The sequence below is a fragment of the Hemiscyllium ocellatum genome, chromosome 11 (assembly GCF_020745735.1).
Source record: "Hemiscyllium ocellatum isolate sHemOce1 chromosome 11, sHemOce1.pat.X.cur, whole genome shotgun sequence".
NCBI classification, from domain to species: domain Eukaryota; kingdom Metazoa; phylum Chordata; class Chondrichthyes; order Orectolobiformes; family Hemiscylliidae; genus Hemiscyllium; species Hemiscyllium ocellatum.
Genome location: NC_083411.1, coordinates 79,971,549 through 79,994,034, shown reverse-complemented (window position 1 = coordinate 79,994,034; position 22,486 = coordinate 79,971,549).

The following is a 22,486-nucleotide window of genomic DNA, read 5'->3' as shown; positions in this document are numbered from 1 at the left end:
TGGTACCTAACATCTGATACTCTACTTACCTGGCACTGTCTTCATCTGGCACTCTTTATAACTGGCATCCTGTACCCTATCCATCTGCGATCCTACCCAGCTTGCACCCTATCTTTCTGAACCCCTTCCCCACTTGGGACCCTGTCCCTGTCCCTTTACTCGCTCAACACCCTAGCGAGTGTTACACCTTACACTTAACTTGTGTATTTTATCTGATAATAGCTGTCAAAAGTGTCTGTCAGGATCTTACATTTCTCAATACAGCAGCTGACTCCTGTTAAAAAGGGCGTGGTTTGCTTTACTCAACAGTTCTGTGCTAGGAAAGACTTGTCAGACTGGATGTATGGCTCCACATTTCTGAGAAAGACCTGATGAAACCTTCACCCAGAAATAAAGATCTCCCATTTTTTGTAGAATATGACAAGATTTACCCATCATTTCAATGCTTTCTGGCTTATTTCAATCTGCAATGCAGTGATTTTAAAATGTTCACTTTTACTTTTAATCCTTCTGCCCTCCTGATATCTAATCTCCTTCAATGCCACCACCATTCAAAATCACTGCTATTCAACATATCTGCCTTCTTCCATTATTAATGACATTTTGAGCATCACTTTATCATTGGCAGCATGAATTTAGTCTTAGATTGTACTCTTTCAGTTGTACATCCTGAAATGTCCTCCCCAAAAAGCTGCACTTGCTTTTTCCCCCTTTAAAATACTCCCACTTTGAGCAATCTTTTGCTCATTTGTCCTTTTGTGGATTGGTGTGACATCTTGTGTGTTGATGTTGCAAAGAAATGTCTTGGAACATTTTACAAAATTAAAGATCCTATATAAATACAAGTTGCTGTTATTGCTCGGAAGCATCCTTGTCGTCCCTTTGGCCTTACGAATAAATTAAACAATTTAAAGTGTTTCTCAATTGCTCCTCTATAGTTGATTGACATTATGAAACAAATTAAAAAAGGCAAATTAGCTTATTTGTTTGCTTTGGGGTCCGGTTCTCAATCATACTGAGGTGACTGAAGCAAATGATATCATTTCAGTCTTAGATTATTGCAATCAAGATAATTGTTGCTCTCAGATAGCATGACACACTCGCAGGTACATTTTGAAAAGTAAGTATTGCTTCTAAGTCATAGGATAATGGGACAATGCAATTATCTCAAATCAATTTGAGTCTGTTTTCAAATTCTCCAATTATAATATGGAATGGTTTATCTTTTGCTCCAAAAACTATGAAATGGTTTCAATATAGTTTGTGTGATTCACTGTCACACATCTTCATAACTGAAACATAATATTAAGCAATCATAATTGTAAAATTTGTAAATTATAGTCACTTTGGTAATTGGCACCAGCTGTCTGTTATTTGCAATTGTCATTACTTTTCAGATAGTCATTATAATGTTTGGTTTTAGCCTGTAGTACATTTGTCAATGGACTTTATCTCATGCATAGCACATATTCTGCAAACAAATATGTTTATTAGGTTTTGGAGGTGCTGGTGTTGGACTGGGGTGTACCAAGTTAAAAATCACACAGCACCAGGTTATAGTCTAAGAGGTTTATTTGGAAGCACTAGCTTTTGGAGCACTGCTCCTTCATCAGGTGATTGTGGAGAACAAAATTGTAAGACACAAAATTTATAGCAAAAGTTTATAGTGTGATGTAACTGAAATTATATATTAAAAAGACCTGGATTGTTTGTTAAGTCTCTCATCTTTTAGAATGACCATGGTGGTTTCAGTCCTTTCATGTGTAAATCGCAGAACTCTTTTAAGAAGTTTTCATATGTAAATCACAAAATATTTTTAGAAAGTTACAGTGGCACAGACACCTTCAATACGTTATCTGGACCGACATGACACCAATTGTTAAAGTTCATTTGAGAATGTAACTTTGTTAAAAGGTTTTGCGATTTACATATGAAAGAACTGAAATCAACATGGTCTTTCTAAAAGATGAAAGACTTAACAAACAATCCGGGTCTTTTTCAATATATAATTTCAGTTACTTTTGCTATAAATTCTGTGTCTTACAATTTTATTCTCCGCAATCACCTGATGAAGGAGCAACGATCTGAAAGCTAGTGCTTCCAAATAAACCTGTTGGACTATAACCTGGTGTTGTGAGATTTTTAACTTTATTAAGTTTGTTTTTTTTAAAAAAAATCAACAATCCACCAAGGCCACACAAATCTAGACCTTATTATTGTCCAAATATTGGAAAATAATAACAACGTTTCTGATGTGGGAGTTGTTGGCATAGACATTTGTGATTTCATCAATACCTTGTATAGTTGCAACAATACTTCCTTACCTTTATATTCGATTCCTATAGGCAACATTCCATTCACTTTATTTCCATTTATTATCTGCTGTACCTGGACACTAATTTTCTGTGACTCACGAACGAGCACACCTAGATCCTGAATTCTGATCACAAAGCTCTACATTTGGAGTTTTCCATTAATTGAAACAAGTAATTAAGTATTTGTCAATGGATTTTCCTGAAAAACTTCTCTATTAAATCTATCTTTAAAAGAATGTTATTTATATCTGTTATAAGTAATTATTGAACACTTTTAGTCATCTTCAAATGTTTTCAAACTCTTTGATTTTATCTGTTATAAATGTACTACTGATTTCTCTGTTACAATTTATTCTTTGCTTTGTAATATATTTCTGCACAGTTTACTTGATTTTCCAAGGTTGAACAGTCTCTTATAGTGGTCCAAATGGTGACGATCTGCCTCATATTCTGAGAGTAACATTGAATTTTCCCACTTCCTCCCAGAAAGAATGCAATTTTCCCCAGCTTTTACAGTCTCCAAAACAAAGCACTTCCCTGTATATTTTTGAAAGTGTCTCTGGCTTTCCTTTGCTGCACTCTTTCACCAGATTTCTTTAAATGTACTAATTTTCATGAGAAGTCAGAGCCTTCCTAATTCTACAGCTTTGATCTAAGTTTACTTTTTGGCCCTACCACTGTGTGTTGCAGCTGCATCTCATCAAGACTAATGTTTCTGATAGTAATATTTCTAATAGTAATGCTTGTTGTAAGAGGTGATACTTTCTTTCAAAGTACCTTCCACTTCTGGTCTTTGTGTTGTTTTTATTAAATTATTCCTTTTCCTTCTCTAACTTTACCACCTCTCACTTTCAGTTTTCCTTACAGAGAGTCCATTGCTAATGTCCGTACGTGTTTTCAAAGAGTAGTTTTCCTCTCTTCCCACCCCACTTTCTTGGCTCATTGTCTTCTTTTCTAAAAGAGTGCTGAGCTTGTATTTTTGCTGCTTCCATTGTTGCTGTCTCTTTCTTGATAGTTAACAATTCAGCTGATGACTGACTGTATGTTTTTAAAGAGATAATGCTTTTAGAGTGGTACTCACTTTCTCAATTTTTTTTGAGTTTGCAGGACTTCCTGTCCCCGTGGTTGGGTCAGACCTGTACCACTGCAATCACATGGTATTTTCCCACATGACCACTGCTGGCTCCTGTGATACTTACCATCTCTACCAGTGTGTGGTACTGAGTAAGCATTGTTTGAGGTACTTTACTGTCACGAGCCCTGGTTTGTCTTTGCTTTGTTTTGGGCAATTTAATGATTATTTGATAGAAAATACACTACTGCAGACAGTTCATAAAAGATGTATTGTTAATTGCATAACAGTTATGGATTACAACTACAATTGGTCAGGCATAATTACTACCTTATGGGCCTGGTCTGGATACAATCTGCTGCATTTGAAAGTTGTAGGACTGCTCATCTCCACCTAGAGACCATGTGGTGTCAGTAGAATTGGTGAGGCCAATACAACACAAACACTGACTCTGTCAAAACCATTATCTATACATTAGGAAATGGGAATATTTGGTGGTGAAAATTGCACTATGTTCAGTACCATTGGCAAATCTTCAGACATTGAAAAACTTTTACCCAGAGCAAGATAAGAAAAACGAGAGAGAGAGAGAGAGTGAGAGAGAGAATCTAATCAACTCCCTATGACTTTTTATGACCTTAATATTGCTGAATCCCTCACGATCAATATCCCGAAGGTTTATATTAGCCAAAACCCTTATTGAGCCAGCAGTATAAATACTGTTGCTGCAGAACAGGTCAGAGAACACTATTGCACATAACTCACCTCCTTACTTCCCAGAGCCTGTCCACCAGTTACAAGGCATCAGTCTAAGTGTAATATTCTCTACTTGCTTAGATACAAATAACTAGTACACACTCTGAAGCTCAGCACCATTCAGAGTAAAACAATCCATTTGTTTGGCACTCCATTCAACACCTTAAGCATTCCATTTCTTCACCGCAAGCACATAGCGATAGCATTGTATAGAATCATAGAGTCATAGAGATGTACAGCATGGAAACAGACCCTTCGGTCCAACCCATCCATGCCGACCAGATATCCCAATCCAATCTCGTCCCACCTGCCAGCACCCAACCCATTTCCCTCCAAACCCTTCCTATTCATATACCCATCCAAATGCCTCTTAAAGTTTGCAATTGTACCAGCCTCCACCACTTCCTCTGGCAACTCATTCCATACATGTACCACCCTGTGCATTTAAATGTTGCCCCTTAGGTCTCTTTTATATCTTTCCCCTCTCACCCTAAACCTATGCCCTCTAGTTCTGGACTCCCTGACCCCAGGGAAAAGACTTTGCCTATTTACCCTATCCACACCCCTCATAATTTTGTAAACCTCTATAAAGTCACCACTCAGCCTCCAATATTCCAGGGAAAATCAGCTCCAGCCTGTTCAGCCTCTCCCTATAGCTCAAATCCTCCAACCCTGGCAACATCCTTATAAATCTTTTCTGAACCCTTTCAAGTTTCGCAACATCTTTTTGATAGGAAGAAGACCAGAATTGCATGCAATATTCCAACAGTGGCCAAACCAATGACCTATACAGCCGCAACATGACCTTCCAACTCCTGTACTCAATACTCTGACCAATAAAGGAAAGCATACCAAACGCTTTCTTCACTATTCTATCTACCTGTGACTCCACTTTCAAGGAGCTATGAACCTGTACTCCAAGGTCTCTTTGTTCAGCAACACTCCCTAGGACCTTAAAATTAAGTGTGTAAGTCCTGCTAAGATTTGCTTTCCCAAAATGCAGCACCTCGCATTTATCTGAATTAAACTCCATCTCCAATTTCTCAGCCCATTAGCCCATCTGATCCAGATCCTGTTGTAATCTGAGGTAACCCTCTTTGCTGTCCATTACACCTCCAATCTTACGCTCGCATCCAAATCATTTATGTAAATGACAAGAGGTAGAGGACCCAGCACCAATCCTTGTGGCACTCCACTGGTCACAGGCCTCCAGTCTGAAAAACAACCCTCCGCCACTACCCTCTGTCTTCTACCTTTGAGCCAGTTTTGTATCCAAATTGCTAGTTCCCCCTGTATTCCGTGAGATCTAACCTTGCTAATCAGTCTGCCATGGGGAACCTTGTCGAATGCCTCACTGAAGTCCACATAGATCACAGCTACTGCTCTGCCCTCATCGATCTTTTTTATTACTTCTTCAAAAAAAACTCAATCAAGTTTGTGAGACATGATTTCCCACGCACAAAGTCATGTTGACTATCCCGAATCAGTCCTTGCCTTTCCAAATACATGTACATTCTGTCACTCCAACAACTTGCCCACCACTGAGGTCAGGCTCACTGGTCTATAGTTCCCTGGTTTGTCTTTACCGCCCTTCTGAAACAGCGGCACCATGTTTGCCAACCTCCAGTCATCCGGCACCTCACCTGTGACTATCGATGATACAAATATCTCAGCAAGAGACCCAGCAATTACTTCTCTAGCTTCCCACAGAGTTCCTGGGTACACCTGATCAGGTCCTGGGATTTATCCACCTTTACCCATTTCAAGACATCCAGCACTTCCTCATCTGTAATCTGGACATTTTGCAAGATGTCACCATCTATTTCCCTACAGTCTATATCTTCCACATCCTTTTCCATAGTAAATACTGATGCAAAATATTCATTTAGTATCTCCCCCATTTTCTGCGGCTCCACATAAAGGCCGCCTTGCTGATCTTTGAGGGGCCCTATTCTCTCCTTAGTTACCCTTTTGTCCTTAATATATTTGTAAAAACCCTTTGTATACCATTTATAAGCTGTACTGCAGTAAAATACAAACATTCATCAGAACTTGTACTATGTGAAAAGACAAAGAAACCAGATGCATAGGAAGAACCACTGCAAAAGTCACACATTTTCCAGGCTTGGACCTATATTGCTGTTCCTTCAATTCCACTTCGACAAAATGCTGGAAATCATTCTCTACCAACTCTAAGTTGTAAATCCAACAGATGAACTGCAACAGAAATTAAGAATGACCAACAAATGCTTCCTTTGCCACTGATACTTAGGCACAATGAGTGAAAATGAAGAAAAACACAATTACTCAATTTTACAATTAAACACTTTCATTCATTGTTAATTATTCTTCCCGTATCATATAGAGAGTTAGTGACTGATAGCTAAGCAGTCAGAACGTTCGGCTCAATGTAACTTGCAGCAGATTCAGCTGTGCTAGTGTGACAGCTAAACTGTGATCTCAACTTTCTAGAAAGCAAATCAGTGGATCTTGAACATCATGGAAACTATTTCACAGTACTTCAGAATTTTCACAGGCATGGTACCAGGTGTTTGCTCATATTTTGAATCATCACTGCGATGATCGTCACAAGATGACACCTCAGAAAGAATATGAGTCAATAAAATGTCATTTTCAGGACTCATTCAGTCAATGGCAAGCTCACTTTCAAAGGAGATAAAGTCTTCTGATGTCCAGAGTGAAAACAGTCAGTTTTGTATTATGATATCTTTTACGTTGACTGGGATCTATATTTGGCCATTTGGTCTGTTGATTTTCACATCCAATCCCATGGAAGGTATTAAGTCTATTGACATGTCAACTATTTCCCTAAAGTCTTGTGAGGGTGGATGCAGATATTTAACCTTTTGAATGTTGGTAATGATAGAGCTCAGAAGATACTTGTGGAAAATGGTTTTGATCATGGCGAGTATGCTTTGATTGAGAGGTTGAAGACTAGAAATTTTACCAGGTAATAAATTGTTCAAGATCATTGGGGAGTCTACGTTCCAAACAACGCTTTATATTTACTGACCAATGGCATTGCTCAAGAAGGACTTTACAGAGATCCGTGTCTGATTTTTTTTAAGGTGCAAAATATACTCAGTGAGCAAGACTTGGTAGTTTCACAGAAAATCATTTTTGTCCCTTTTTTCAGAACCTCTTTTGAATATTTCATAATGCAGTATTTTTGATAAATGTTTATTTGTCCATTGATAAGTGTTTATAGGATTAGGTTTCACTCCAGTTTGAAGCCTAAGAAGTATTTCAGATAGAAAAATCAAGGCAAATTGAAACAGGCATTTTAAGCTTCAAATATTTTCTATTAGCTCATACAGAACAGAAGATAACAGGCACAAGAAAATGCATAAACAGTTTACAATTTATGCTGTCATTCTTCATATTCAAATCAAATATATCAGATCTTCTATTTATTAGCTCCACGATTCTATTTGAGTGTGGAACAGTCCAAATTACACTCTCTCATCACACCAGCCAATAAACTTGTAAATTATTTGAAAAGTGTGATGATATTTGTATGTTACAATTCTAAAATATCTGCCTCTGTAAATCTTCACTTCAAGATCCTTGCAGGGAAGCATGAAAAGATTATGTACTTCCATATTTAATGCAAATTTTCTTCTATTGTCCATTCTAAAGGGTATATCTTTTATTCTGGTCCAACAAACAAAATAATTTTGTCTGTCAGATTGACTCCAGGATTGGATGCATGCATTCTTTCCATCTCTAATGCGTGAACAGAAGTTAATTGGGCACATACTTAAATGCATCTCATTGTCAGTATCACATGATTATTCTACTTTCTTTCACCCAATCACTTCAAGGAGAATGTCAGGTCTTTGAAACATGACTCCCGAAAACATTTACTTGAAATACTGACTTCTGTAGCAACCAAATTCATTCATTAAGCAAATCAATGCAATAGTTTCCAAGCATTCATAGGAAACTATTTCTTTCAAGGGTGAAATCAATAGAATAATGTTTTTAATTTTTACATGAGATGTGGACATCAACACCTAGGCCAGCATTTATAGCTTATCCCTAATTGTCCTGGACGCGGTAGTGTTCAGCTGTCTCCTTGATCAACCGCAGACCTTGGTATAGAAAGGAATCCACATTGCCGTTAGGAAACAAATGCTAGTACTTTGATCTGGCAGTGGTTAAGGAATGGCCTTGATGGAGTGTGACTTGGAGGGGATGTTTTAGGTGCTGATGCTCTGAGATATCTGCTGTTCATGTCTATCTAAGTAATAGAGGTAGCACATTTTGAAGGTGCTATCAGAGAACCCATAGTGAATTACTACAGTGCATCTTGTTGGTGGCACATACTGCCGCCACAATGCAACAATGCTTAAGGGAATACATGTTGAACATACTGAATGTAGTGCCAATTAAGTAGACTGCTTTATCCTGGATGGTATCAAATTCTTGAGTGTTCATCCAGATAATTGGGGAATATTCCTTACTTGAGTCTTGACCATGGAGAAAGGCTTTGGAGAAATCATAAGATAAGTTACTGTCTGCAGTATTCCTAGCCTCCTGTAGCCATTGTATTTGTATGGCAAGTCCAGTTGAACTTCTGATTAATGTTAACCCGTTAGATGTTGATAGTGGAGAATTAAATGATGCCATGGAATGGAAGCAAGTGATAGATTCTTTCATATGGGAAATGGTCATTGTCTGACATTTATTGCTCATCAACACTTGCCAGCCCATAGCGAAATATTGTTCAGAACTTTGCTGCATATACACACAGACTGCTTCAATACCTGAGGAATCATAAATAGTGCTGAACATTGTGCGATCATCAGTGAACATCCCCACTTCTGACCTTGCAATGAAGCAAAGGTCATTGGGCCAGGGACATTTAGCATATAGTAAGGGGTTTGTCTGGCATAGTGGTAGTGTCCTTACCTCTGAGGTAGGAGTTTCAAAACCCACCTGCTCCAGAGGTGCATATTAACATTGCTGAACAGGTTGATTAGAAAACATCTACCTGGTATTGACAACCTGGATCCTGACTTAATCTGACCCTAATCAGCTCAATGTGAACAGAATGCCTCCATGTATCACTCCAAACTGGATAATCAGCAGCTGACAAAGCACCCGAGATATTAAAAACACAAGTTTCTGCTTGTGCTAATTAAAACATTATTAACAAAATATCCCCATAAATCTTCATACAAATTGGACTATGTTGTAGGGAATACTACACAGAGATTAATTTTAAATGATAATGAAATGCAGCCTTCAGGGAACTGAGGAGCAGCAATATTAAAATCAGAACATATTTCATCCTTCAATACTAGACCATAAAGAAGGAGTGCAGTTTCAATTTGAGCAGCTGTATATAATGAAATGAAACTGATCTGTTGGAATTCATTTTCCAATAGATATAAACAAAACAATGCTGTATTCTAGTTAACACTCTTAACATTTGCTTTGATTCTTACTTAGAACACAAGGGATCAGAATATTCCAGAATGATGGAAACTGAAGATGTTCCTTACGTGCCAAGGTTAAAACTGATCATTGGCCCAATATTACTGAAGGCCTATGACCTACATTTGAGAGCCTGCTGTTATCAACGCAGTGGACCAAATTGCTGAGAAAAACAGAATAAATAGCAAATAATTTGTATATTGAAACAAATGGATATTTTCTTCCACAATCAAACTGAGAAAAGCATCTCATTTCATATTTATACAATACGCATTGTCAAATTGTTCAGAATTGTCAAATAATCAATTACTTGTCAAGGATTTGCATATAAACATTCAATCATGGAAAATAATTTGATCACACTCCTGACATGTGCCTTGGACAGTGATAGTGTCCCTACCTGCTGGGGAGTCCCCTTTGGGGAGTCAGGACTTGTTTCATAAATCAGATTACTTCTCTAAGTCCTCCAGATTTTTCTTTAAGTGTGGCTGCTGACATTTCTCCATTTTCCCAGTACATAGTCTTGCCCTAGTGCCACTTCCCAGCTTCAGATTGAAGTTTAGCCTTTGGAGTGTTGAACCTTTTTTGCCTCTTTTTGCTGCTCTCCCAACTGTTGCTGTCACTCTCTGCTGATGGTGACGTTGCAACTGATGCATGACTGTTTGTCTCTTCTTAAAACAGCCATGCACTTAAAGCAATAACCCATTTCATTGTTTTGCTTTGCTTCTGGGTCTTTCAGATTTCATCTCTTTATGATGTAAGATCTGTACCATTTAAACCATGTGGTATTTTTCCAAATGACCACTCCTAGTACCCTGTGGTATTGCCTTTGCCTTTGAATTTGGCTTTCCCACAGCATGTCGTACTGGATAAGGGTTGTTTGAGGTAGCTACTGCCATCAATCCTCCTTTGTTTTTACTTTACTTTGTGCCTTTCTAGTGATTGGTGGTAGAGGATACTGTAGTGGAGGCACACTATTCTAAAAATAACAAAAAGGTATTGATAGAAATAATACAATTTCATTTGGCCAGACACACTGGACTTGAGGACATTAAGGTAAATCCCTGTGAATGCTAGAGAAAGATACTTTGTCCCCACTCACAGACTGAGTGAAATATGAGTGAAAAAAATGCGAGTAATATACATGAACATTAACCTCTTTCGAACCATGTATTACTCACAGAATTATTAGCCTTTGACCTGCTCTTGTATTCATATTACCTACATAGCTGCTCTTTGCCAGTGTCAGCTCAATGATAAGCCTCAGGGTGTTAATGCTATTGAACATGTCACAGAGCTAGTCCCATTTCTTTTAAAAACTGTTTCTTAGGTCAAGGCGACTTTTTCCTTAATTTTTTCAGAGAGGCAATAAACTGGGCCGGGCTCCATCAGGCTGGTTTGGAGATGAAAAGGAATTTGGAGAGGCCTTTTGTTCATAGGTAAACAGATGAGACTTCAGGCCAAAGTGGTCATGTTTTAGAAGTGAAAATGATGAAAGGGGAGTGGTCAGATCTCTAGCTGAGCTGAGCAGGTTTTAGTTCAATCTGTCCTAGTGAGACATTCAACAGGGAGCTGTGTGGAATCTTTCTCTCTCTCTCTCACTCTTTCTGTCCATCAACTTCAATCTGTAAGCAAGTATTCCAGTTAGCACTAAATGAATATTTTTCGACAGTATTCACTCTAGAAAACAACAATGTTGTCGAGGAAAATACTGAAATACAGGCTAGTAGATTAGGTGGGATTCAGGTTCACAAGGAAGAGGTATTAGAAATCCTGCAGAGTGCGAAAATAGATAAGTCCCTGGGGCCAGATGGGATTTATCCTAGGATCCTCTGGGAAGCCAGAGAGGAGATTGCTGAGCCTTTGGCATTGATCTTTAAATTGTCGTTGTCTCCAGGAATAGTGCCAGAAGACTGGAGGATAGCAAATGTGGTTCCCCTGTTCAAGAAGGGGAGTAGAGGCAACCCAGGTAATTATAGACCAGTGAGTCTTACTTCCGTTGTTGGTAAAATGTTGGAAAAGGTTATAAGAGATAGGGTTTATAATCATCTAGATAAGAAAAATCTAGGTTTTGTGAAGGGTAGATCGTGCCTCACAAACCTTATTGAGTTCTTTGAGAAGGTGACCAAACAGGTAGATGAGAGTAAACTGGTTGATGTGGTGTATATGGATTTCAGCAAGGCATTCGATAAGGTTCCCTACAGTAGGCTATTGTACAAAATGTGGAGGAATGGGATTGTGGGAGATATAGCAGTTTGGATCAGTAATTGGCTTGCTGAAAGAAGACAGGGGGTGGTGGTTGCTGGGAAATGTTCATCCTGGAGTCCAGTTACTAGTGGTGTACTGCAAGGGTCGGTGTTGGGTCTACTGCTGTTTGTCATTTTTTATAAACGACCTGGATGAGGGTGTAGAGGGGTGGGTTAGTAAATTTGCAGATGACACTAAGGTCAGTGGAGTTGTGGATAGTGACGAAGGATGTTGCCGGTTAAAGAGAGACATAGATAAGCTGCAGAGCTGGGCTGAGAGGTGGCAAATGGAGTTTAATGCAGACAAGTGTGAGGTGATTCACTTTGGTCAGAGTAACCAGAATGCAAAGTACTGGGCTAATGGTGAGATTCTTTGTAGTGTAGATGAGCAGAGAGATCTCGGTGTCCATGTACACAGATCCTTGAAAGTTGCCACCCAGATCGACAGGGTTGTTAAAAAGGCATACAGTGTTTTAGATTTAATTAATAGAGGGATCGAGTTCCGGAACCATGAGGTTATGCTGCAGCTGTACAAATCTCTGGTGCGGCTGCACTTGGAGTATTGTGTACAGTTCTGGTCACTGCAACATAATAAGGATGTGGAAGCTTTGGAAAGGGTGCAGAGGAGATTTACTGGGATGTTGCCTGGTATGGAGAGAAAGTCTTATGAGGAAAGGCTGAGGGACTTGAGGCTGTTTTTGTTAGAGCGAAGAAGGTTGCGAGGTGACTTAGTTGAGACATATAAGATAATCAGAGGGTTAGATAGGGTGGACACGGAGAGTCTTTTTCCAAGAATGGTGATGGAGAGCATGAGGGGGCATAGCTTTAAATTGAGGGGTGATAGATATAGGACAGATGTCAGAGGTAATTTCTTTACTCAGAGAGTAGTAAGGGTATGGATTTGCAAATCCCACGGCTATCGGGCGGATTCACGACCCCCGCAGCTATTGGGAATAACCGGGTTTCTTTCGTCGCCACAGCCACTTCTGCCCCTTGGGTTGCCGTTGCCGCAGCCACTTCCGCCCCCAGTGACATCACTAACCTGCACGACCACAACGCCTCATGTGTTTCTGCCCCCACACCGATCTCCGTCACCACGCCTAACCCCGCCCCCACGCCGATCTCCGTCACCACACCTAACCCCGCCTCCACGCCGATCTCCGTTTCCATGCCTAATTCCGCCCCCACGCCGATCTCCATCCCCGCCCCCCACGCCTAGCTCCACCCCCATTCCCAGCTCCAGCCCCACAGCAGGTCCTAGCTCCCAGCCCTGCCGTGTTTTCACCATCCCTCTAGGTCTCCCCCTCTCTGAGGATGAAAGATCAGTCCTCAGCAGAGGCCTCACCTTCATTCCCCTACGCTCTCGGATTAACGAGTTCAACACGTGGCGAGTTATCGAACAATTCTTCCGCCGTCTTCGCCTCCGTACCTACTTCTTCAACCAGGATTCTCGCCCACCCTCTGACGACCCCTTCTCCCACCTCCAACACACCCCATCCACCTGGACACCCCGTGCTGGCCTCTTACCCACCCTCGATCTCTTTATAGCCAACTGCCGCCGCGACATTAACTGCCTCAACCTCTTCACCCCTCTCACCCACTCACTCCAAACTCTCACCCTCGGAACGTGCAGCCCTCCACTCCCTCTGCTCCAACCCCAACTTCACCATCAAACCGGCAGACAAGGGAGGCGCGGTAGTAGTTTGGTGCACCGACCTTTACACTGCTGAGGCTAAACGCCAGCTCGCGGACACCTCCTCCTACTGCTCGCTTGACCATGACTCCACCTCCCGCCACCAAACCATCATCTCCCAGACCATCCATAACCTCATCACCTCAGGGGATCTCCCATTCACCACCTCCAACCTCAGTCCCACAACCCTGCACCACCCGTTTCTACCTCATGCCCAAAATCCACAAACCTGACTGCCCCGTCCGACCCATTGTCTCAGCCTGCTCCTGCCCCACCGAACTCATCTCCGCATACCTCGACACGGTCCTGTCCCCCTTAGTCCAAGAACTCCCCACCTACGTTTAGGACACCACCCACGCCCTCCACCTCCTCCATGATTTTCGCTTCCCCGGTCCCCAACGCCTTATCTTCACCATGAATATCCAGTCCCTGTACACCTCCATCCCCCACCACGAAGGACTCAAAGCCCTCCGCTTCTTCCTTTCCCACCGTACCAACAAGTACCCGTCCACTGACACCCTCCTTCGACTGACTGAACTGGTCCTCACCCTGAACAACTTCTCTTTCCAAACCTCCCACTTCCTCCAAACCAAAGGAGTTGCCATGGGCACCCGCATGGGCCCCAGCTATGCCTGCCTCTTCGTAGGATATGTGGAACAGTCCATCTTCCGCAACTACACTGGCATCACCCCCCACCTTTTCCTCCGCTACATCGCTGACTGTATCGGCGCTACCTCGTGCTCCCACGAGGAGGTTGGACAGTTCATCCACTTTACCAACACCTTCCACCCCGACCTCAAATTCACCTGGACCGTCTCAGACTCCTCCCTCCCCTTCCTAGACCTTTCCATTTCTATCTCGGAGACCGAATCAACACATTACTATAAACCAACTGACTCCCACAGCTACCTGGACTACAACTCCTCCCACCCTGCCCCCTGTAAAAACACCATCCCATATTCCCAATTCCTTCGTCTCCGCTGCATCTGCTCCCAGGAGGACCAGTTCCAATTCCATACAGCCCAGATGGCCTCCTTCTTCAGGGACCGCAGATTCCCCCCGGACGTGATCGACGATGCCCTCCACCACATCTCCTCCACTTCCCGCTCCTCCGCCCTTGAGTCCAACCCCTCCAACCGCCACCAGGACAGAACCACACTGGTTCTCACCTACCACCACACTGGTTCTCACCTACCACCCCACCAACCTCCATATACAGCATATCATCCGCCATCATTTCCGCCACCTCCAAATGGACCCACCACCAGGGATATATTTCCCTCCCCTCCCCTATCAGCGTTCCTTCTGTGACTCCCTCGTCAGGTCCACACACCCCACCAACCCAACCTCCACTCCCGGCACCTTCCCATGCAACCGCAAGAAATGCAAAACTTGTGCCCACACCTCCCCCCTTACTTCTCTCCAAGGCCCCAAGGGATCCTTCTATATCTGCCACAAATTCACCTGCACCTCCACACACATCATCTATTGCATCCACTGCACCCGATGTGGCCTCCTCTATATTGGGGAGACAGGCCGTCTACTTGCGGAACGTTTCAGAGAACACATCTGGGACACCCGGACCAACCAACCCAACCACCACGTGGCTCAAAACTTTAACTCCTCCTCCCACTCCACCAAGGACATGCAGGCCCTTGGACTCCTCCATCGCCAGACCATAACAACATGATGTTTGGAGGAAGAACGCCTCATCTTCTGCCTAGGAACCCTCCAACCATAAGTGATGAACCCAGATTTCTCCAGTTTCCTCATTTCCCCTCCCCCCACCTTGTCTCAGTCAAATCCCTCGAACTCAGCACCGCCTTCCTAGCCTGCAATCTTCTTCCTGACCTCTCCGCCCCCACCCCACTCCAGCCTATCACCCTCACCCTTGACCTCCTTCCACCTATCGCATCTCCATCACCCCTCCCGCAATTCCCTTCTCCCTACCTTTTATCTTAGCCTGGTGAACACACTTTCCTCATTCCTGAAGATGGGCTTATGCCCGAAACGTCGAATCTCCTGTTCCTTGGATGCTGCCTGACCTGCTGCGCTTTTCCAGCAACACATTTTAAGCTTTGGAATGCTTTGTCTGCATTCCATAGTAGATTTGCCAGCCTTTAATCGCGCTATGCTTCGCCAAATAGTCATAAATCCTATCCCTCAGAATTCTTTCCAAAACTTTGCTGACCACAGACACAAGACTGACTGGTCTGTAATTGCCAGTGATTTCCCTATTACCCTTCTTGAAAAGAGGAACAACATTCGCATCCTTCCAATCCTCCAGTATGACTCCTGTGGAGAGTGAGGAGGCAAATATCCTCGCCAGTGGCTTAGCAACCTCCTTTCTCGGTTCCTGGAGCAACCTAGGATAAATCTGGTCTGACCCTGGGGACTTATCAATCTTAATGTTTTCCAAAGTTTCTATCACATCAACTTCATCAATCTTGATCTGGTCAAGTCTGTATCCCAGCTCCTCTAAGTATTCATTCATAACAAGTTCCCTTTCCTTGTTGAAAAATGAAGCAAAAAACTCATTTAGGGCTTCCCCTATTTGCTCAGACTCCACACATATGTTCCCTACACTATCCCTGATCGGTCCTACCTTCTACCTGATCTTTCTCTTATTCCTCACATATGACCAAAAAGCCTTTGGGTTCTCCTGAAACCTTCCTGCCAAGTCTTTTTCATTCCCCCTCCTGGCTCTCCTCAGTCCTTTTCTGAGCTCCTTTCTAGCAAGCCTGTAATCCTCTAAAGCTGTGCTAGATCCTTGCTTCCTCCACCTCACATAAGCTGCCTTTTTCCTTTTGGTGAGAAGTTCCTCTGTTCTCGTCATCTAAGGTTCCTTAATCTTCCCTCTTCTTACTGGCCTCAGAGGAACAAATTTATGTATCTCTCGCAACAACTGCTACTTAAATAGTCTCCACATGTCTGTTGTGCCCTTTCTGTGGAACAATTGCTCCCAGTCCATACTTCCCAACTCCTGTCTGATCGCATCATAATTTCCTTTTCCCCAGTTGAATATCTTCCCTCGGTAATTGCTCCTTTCACTTTCCAAGGCTATGCTAAATGTGAGGCAGCTGTGATCACTGTCACCAAAGTGCTCTCCCACCACGAGATCTGACACCTGTCCTGGCTTGTTGTCAAGCACCAAATCCAAAATGGCCACTCCCCTCGTCGGTCCGTCAACATACCGAGTAAGGAAACCCTCCTGAACACACCTGACAAAATTGGCTCCATCCAAACCATCTGCACTTTGGAGGTTCCAGCTGATATTGGGAAAGTTGAAATCGCCCATAACAGCAACCCTGCTACTTTTGCATTTTTCTAGAATCTTCCCGTCCATGAAATCTTCAATCTCTCTACCGCTATTAGGTGGTCTGTAGAAAACCCCCAATGCGGTGGCTGTTCCCTTGCTGTTCCTGATTTCCGCCCATACTGACTCAGTAAACAAACCTTTCTCAACAACCTTCATTTCTTAGCTGTGATGCACTTTTTGATTAGCAATTCTACACCCCCTCCTCTTTTTCCACTCTCTCTGTTCTTTTTAAACGTTCTAAACCCTGGAACATCAAGCAACCATTCCTGCCCCTGTGAAACCCACGTCTCTGTTATGGCCACAACATCATAGTCCCAAATACTGATCCATGCTCTCTAAGTTCGCCACTCTTATTTCGGACACTCCTTGCATTAAAGCATACACACTTTAACCAATCCCTTTGTTTCATCACGTGAGAAACCTTCCTTTTAGGTTCAATATATCTTGTCACTGTCATGTCTGCATCTGACCCTCTCTCAGACATGTGGCTCTGATTCCCAACCCCCTGCCAAATTAGTTTAAACCCTCCTGAATCACACGAGCAAATGTCCCACCTAGGACATTTGTACCCTTCCAATTCAGGTGCAACCTGCCCTTCATGTACAGGTCCCACCTTCCCCAAAAGGTATCCCAATGGTCTAGGTATCTGAAGCTCTCCCTCCTGCACCAGCCTCGCAGCCACGTGTTAAACTGCATGCGCTGACTATTCCTCATCTCACTATCTCGTGGCAGTGGTAGCAAACCTGAAATCACTACTCTATTCATCCTGCTCTTCAGCTTCCAACCTTTTCAGATCCTCAATCGCTTTCCTGGCTATATGGTTTGGGCTGCTTGTTTAAGAATGTTTTGAGTTGCCTGGCCTAGTCCAGACCAGATTGGGGGCTGTTTGCAGGATTTTAAACAGCAAGTGGTAAGTGCTTGTGTCTTTATTTCGGGTATTGGTTTGATTGGGTAGACAATGCTTGGGATAGTAATGGCTCTTTCAGTTGCCAAAAGTTTTCTGGAAGTGGATGCAGTGTCTTTGGAAGTTTGGCAAAAAGTGAATAAGACCAAGTTGCAAGAATTAGCAGAGAAGCTTGAATTGGAACTACCTGCTTCTTTGAGGAAAGGAGAGATAATTGCAGCAGTAGCTCAGCATTTAAACTTGCGGGAGAAACCATCAGAATCTATAGAGATGGCAAGGATTCAATTGCAGATGAAGCAGCTTGAGTTAGAGGCAAGAGATAAGGGCAGCAGAAATGGAACAGTTTGAGTTATGATTAAAAGCAGAAGAGAGGGAAAAAGAGAGAGCAGAGAAAGTAAAAGAGAGAACATTTGAACTTCAAAACTGACACTTAAAAAGGAAAGTCAGCTTAAAAAGCAGGAATAAAGGCTGAGGGTAGGCGCAGTAAGGAAGTAGTGTGACCTCATGTGGAAGAGTGGAGAGCTAAAATGGCAAGGTTAGCAGCTGGCGTGGCTGATGATTATGAGCTGGTCCATAAAACACGGTTTGGCTTCCAGAATCAATTTCACTCCATGAGGTATACAAACTGGGGCAAAGAGAAATCCTCACGTGGAGAGGGAAAGGTAGATCTCAGTGAAGATCATAAGGATAACTTACCACAGGGAAAAAAGAAACCCTTAAGGGGGTCAAAGATGTTAAAAAGCTCCGCTGTTTTCACTGTAATAAAGTGGGCCACACAAAATCACAGCGTTGGTGGGCTAGGAGAAAGCCAGATGTAGGAAATCCAGACAAGCCTGGGAGTTTTGTTGCACTAGTAACAAAAAGTGCAAGGAAAGTTAGACCACTGCCTCAGAATGTACAAAATGATCAGAGGTTGATTAAAGAGGAAGTGTTTGATCTGCTTAAAAAATATACATGCTTGGGTAAAGTATATTCACATAGGCCTGGAGTAATAGGTAAGGAGGTTACAATATTAAGCGACATAGGATCCTCTCAGTCTGTAATGCTGAAGGATGAGGAGATATGGACTCCTGAGAGACTATTGCCAGAGAAGGTACTGGTAACAGGAATTCATGGTGAGACAAAAAATGCTCAGTTATGTAAAGTGGGGCTAAAGAGTCCAGAGAAGAGTGGAGAATTTGTGATAGGTGTACTGGACAAACTCTCAGCTCCAGGAATACAATTTGTCCTTGCAAATGATCTAGCTGATTCACCGGTAGGCATGCTGCCTACTCTAGCTGAAAAGGCAGTGGAGATGCAAGCAACTGAAGACATGGAGAATGTTTATCCAGGAATGTTTCCTGATTGTGTGGTCACAAGATCACAGAGGCACAAGTTGAAGCAGGAGGTATCAAAAGACACAGATAAGGAAGCTGACACAATGTCATCCGGAACTCTCTTTGATCAGATAAGTGGAAGAGAGAAGGAGCAAATAAATAAACATGCCAGTATCTTTAGCTCTGTGAAGTTGATGGAATTATAAAAGAAAGATGAGGAATTAAAATAGTTGCATCAAAAGGCATTTACTGAGGAAAAAAAAGTGTGTTATTATTGTGTATTATTACTTAATAAATGATGTCTTAACGAGGAAATGGAGACCATCACACATTCAAGAAGATGAGAAATGGGCAGAGAGGAGGTGATGCGAGTGAGCTACCACTTGAGGTCATTTAGGAGGAGGAAAACACGGGCTAAAATACAAAGACATTTTTATTGGCCTGGACTACACAAAGATGTAGTTGAATTTTGCCAGCCATGTCATACGTCAGCTAATCAGAAAACTGCAGGCAGTAATAAAACCTGCACCTTTAATACCTATTCCAGCATTTGAGGAACCTTTCACAAGAGTCTTGATTGATTGCATGTCTCCAGCCTCAAACAAGATGTGGGAATAAATAGTTATTAACAATAATGAATGCGCCGACTGGATTTTCAGAGGCAATCCCATTACGCAACATCACGGCTAAAAGGGTTGTAGAAGAATTACTTAAATTCATTTACTAGATATGGACTACCAATACAGATACAGTCAGATTAGGGATCAAACTTCACATCCAAACTATTCAAGGAGGTTGTGGATAACTTGGGATTAAAGAAATTCACATCTATTGCATATAATCCGGAATCACAGGGGGTGCTAGGGAGATGGCATCAAACACTAAACACCATATTATGGGCTTATGGTCAGGATTATCCAGATGATTGGGAAAGGGAGTTTAATTTGTACTTTTTGCGATCATAGATACACTGAATGAATTGGCCAAATCCAGTCCATTTGAATTAATTTTGGGGCATAAAGTAAAAGCACCATTAAAATTGCTTAAGGAGAAATTAATAAGTCAGATTCAGAGACCACCCGTTTGGACTATGTGTCAAATTTTACAGAATGATTAAACAGAGCTGGAGAGTTGGCTAGACAACATTTATAACTATCACAGCATACAATGACCAGCAAGTGGGTAAGTAATCACAACTTTGCAATTTTGAAGTTGGGGATAAGGTATGAGTGTTCCTTTCACTAAAGGTGAGCCTTTAAAAGCAAATTTAGTGGACCTTATCCAATTGAGAAGACATTGAGTGATGTGAACTACTTGATAAGGACCCCAGACAGGAAGAAATCTCACAGAATGTGTCATGTGAATATGCTCAAAAAGTATTCTGATTGGAATGGAAAGCAAGAGGAGAAGGTGTCAATGATTACAGCACAGAAGGAAGAACCAAGTTCAGAGGATTCTGAATTGAACATTCCTCAAATCACATTGGACAATGAGGAAGTTGTTATTTATTGGAAACATTTTTGAGTTATCTTCCACAAGAAAATTGAAATGACCTGAAAGAGTTATTACTATCATGTGGGGAGAAATGCAGAAATATATGTAATTGTGGGTGATGTAGGTATAGGAGATGCTGTTCCGATTAAGTAACATCCTTATAGGCATAACCGTCTGAGGTTGGCACAGGTTCAGAAGGAGATAGAGTGCATCCTCCAAGATGGCATAACGAAGTGAGTTACGGTGACTGGAGATCACCAGCAGTCATGGTCCAAAACCAGATGGTATCCAATGGTTATGTGTGGACTATTGCAAAATCAGCACCATTATAAAGATTGATGCATATACAATTCCACGGTTGGAGGATTGTGTTGAAAAAGTGGACAAGCAACTTACATTTCTAAGTTGGACTTGCTCAGAGGCTACTGGTTAAGTACCTCTATCAGAGAGAGCAAAGGTAATTTTGGCTCTCGTAATGTGAAATGGACTGTTTCAGTTCTAAGTCATGCCATTTGGTATAAGGAATGCTCCAGCCACTTTTCAGAGACTGACTAATAAGGTCACTACTGGATTATCCAGCTGTGGTGTATAATGATGACCTGGTGATTTTTAGTCACTCACAGAAGGAACATTTACAAAATTTATCGGACTTGTTCAATTGACTTCGGAAGGCAGGCTTGGTGGTAAACCGAGCTAAAAGTGAATTTGCCAAAGCCAAAGTCACCTTCCTGGGCTATGTTATTGAACATGGATAAATGGCCCTGCAAGAGGCAAAAATGAAAGTAATTGGGGAATTTCCCACACCGTCGATGATGCAAGCAGTACTACGGTTCCTGGAGTTGAGTGGATTTTATCAAAAGTTTATGCTGAGATTTCGCAGTGTGGCTGCTTCACTTACCGTACTGTTAAAAAAGGGCAAGAAATTTCAGTGGACAGTGGACTGTCAAAAGGCATTGACAGCCTACCAACTGTGTTAACCACTGTCCCAGTATTAGCCACACTGGATTACATGAAGTCTTTCAAGGTGGCTATCGATGCCAGTGATACGGGTGTTGGTGCAGTTCTCCTGCAGGAGAATGACGAGGGAATAGAAAGACACATCGTTATTTTTCCAGAAAGTTCAACATTCATTCAAATATTCAACGGTAGAGAAAAAGACTTTAAGCATGGTATTGGAAAGACAACATTCCAGTGTTTATATTACCAGCAATGCATCTGAGACAGTTGTACACACTGATCACAACCCATTGACATTTTTGGAAAAACGTAAAGACAAAGATGCCAGACTGTTTAGATGGAGCTTGATGTTGCAGCCATTCAATTTGACAATTGTGCATGTGGCAGGTCACGAGAATGTGATTGCCAATATGTTATCAAGATTCGAATGCGATACAGGGGTGCTCGGTGGCAGGTGTGCCACAGCCTGAATTTGCATGTGGTTGTGCATGCTTGCATGTTTATAGTTAATATAGCATATATGTATGTTGAAACTACTAACTGGGTTTTGAAGGGTTAAAAATGAAGCCATCTTTTTATTTCAATGGTTCTTTTTTTAAGGGAGGAGGTAATCCCTATTTTTCTAAAAGCTGTTCCTTAGCTCAAGCCGACTCTGTCCTTGATTTTTTTTCAGAGAGGTAATAAACCAGGCCAGACTCCAATCAGTCTGGTTTGGTACAGAGATGAAAAGGATTGTAAGAGGCTTTTTGCTTATACGTAAACAAATGAGACTTCAGACCAAAGTAGTCATGCTTTAGAAGTGACCTGTATAATGAAAGGGGAGTGGTCAGCTCTCTAGCCGAGCTAAGCAGTTTTTAGTTCAGTCTGGCCTGGTGAGAAGTTCAACAAAGAGCTATGGAAACTCTCTCTCTCTCTCTCTCTTTTCTGCCCTTCAACTTCAATTTGGAAGCA